The sequence below is a fragment of the Hydra vulgaris genome, chromosome 08 (assembly GCF_038396675.1).
Source record: "Hydra vulgaris chromosome 08, alternate assembly HydraT2T_AEP".
In the NCBI taxonomy this organism is placed as follows: domain Eukaryota; kingdom Metazoa; phylum Cnidaria; class Hydrozoa; order Anthoathecata; family Hydridae; genus Hydra; species Hydra vulgaris.
Genome location: NC_088927.1, coordinates 69,133,105 through 69,135,000, shown reverse-complemented (window position 1 = coordinate 69,135,000; position 1,896 = coordinate 69,133,105).

Below are 1,896 nucleotides of genomic sequence, written 5' to 3'. Positions count from 1 at the left end.
TTATTTTGTTTAAAATGAAAAAGAAGTACTAGTGAATGCTGACATTTAATGCAGATAATTTTTTTACACTTATCAAGCAATATATGAGAATTCAAATAGAATGCTGCAATTTGGAATATCTGCATAATTATGGTCATTATTACCACGATTATGCAAATGTTTGTGGACATTATTATTATATGAAAAAAAGAATTGTCTAAAACTGTTAATATATGAGTTTTATCTCTGATGCTGCTTTTTCCATTTGAAGATTGAACGTTACTTTGCATCAAGAGTTGTTTATATGTGGCTGTGAATTGTTGGCAATCAATATTGTTGTTAAACATTCTTTCAAATTTCACAGCTCAAATAAAAAGCTTGTCAGAGGGTTTTGACTGAGCTTATGTTTTAAATAATTTTATGGTAAACCATCTTTTTCTATTCAGTTTTTTTTTTTTTTTTTAATATTAAACAGAAATGTATCTTAAGCAGTTTTAATTGCTACCAAATATCCAATGAAACCAGTTTTTACACTAGACAAGATCATTTACATACCAGTTAATCTCTTTCAGACTAATGATATAACTATATGCCATGTCAAGAAATGAAAACCAAAGAGCCTTGTTACATTAACACAATGCTGACTTGTATCTTTTGGCAATTAGGCTTCTTGAACTTTATATGTCATATAATCAATCTTTTATGCGAATAAACTCAACGTCATATTTATAAAACTGTTAAACTGCAACATACAGTTCATTAATATAAAAAAGTCAGCAAGCTATAACATATAACCATAATACTTAACAGCAGGTAAACCGTATATATAACTTTAGTTGAAGAAATATTTCAAGTAATTTTAATCTTATATTCATCGATAAATCTTAAATTTCATAGTAAAATATTTTAGCGTTCTAAAATTATGACCATAGAAAGTTTAAAACCCCCACAATTTGTGGGGTTTGCAAATTTTATATTGTCATAATTTTTGAACTCTAAGAGATAATACTATGAAACTTAAAATTTATTGATGAATACAAGTCTAGTTGAAAATAATGCAAAAAATATTTCATCAACTTGTTGCTCTCACGTTTGGGGCAGGGGTCTAAGTTTTAGTGGCCTTTTTTGTTTCCAAGCTCCAATCATCACAATTTTTTGCAAAGCATCCTTATTTGACATAAGTATAAGCATATAAATGTTTGGAGTTTGCTCCATGTCTGGAAGTTGGTTATCTCGAAGACCGAAAAATGCTTTGGGCGCCCCTGCTTCTAGCATACAGCATTGGGTAACTAAGAACTAAAAGGTACATAAATTATACATAAAACTAAAATTGTAAATTTTACTAATGTTATTTAATAATAAATTCAACTATTCGAAAAGATAATTTCTTTTTTTTCTCTAATAATTATAAAATTCATTTTTTTCTTCTATTTTTTACAAATTTATTAGTCTAATTTAATTATTTTCTTTTGTATTTTGATAAAGTAAAATAGAACGTATATCGGTTTCACCGCTAGGAACTAAAATTACCGCCATCTTGGGAGGCCAATTTTGGCCTCGACTTTTTTTGGAAAAAACAATAGAATTCGCTATTCAGTTATAATTTGAGATCAGTGGGGAATCCACAATTAAAAAAAACATTAATTTAATATTTTTAAAGAATTTTAATATACTTTAAACAGTCTATTAACATTCACTTACTTTATACTACTTTATCTTGGTATTTAATGATTATTTTATGAATAAATCCTAAAAATTTGTGATTTATACTTAAGAAATCCTAAAAATCCACAAACAGTATGCAAGAATTTAAACAAGAAGTAAACATTAGGCATGTTCGTATAAACATTTAAACAATAATCCGAAGATAAAAAAGTATGCAATCCGAAAACGATAAAATATAATAATAACAAGTTT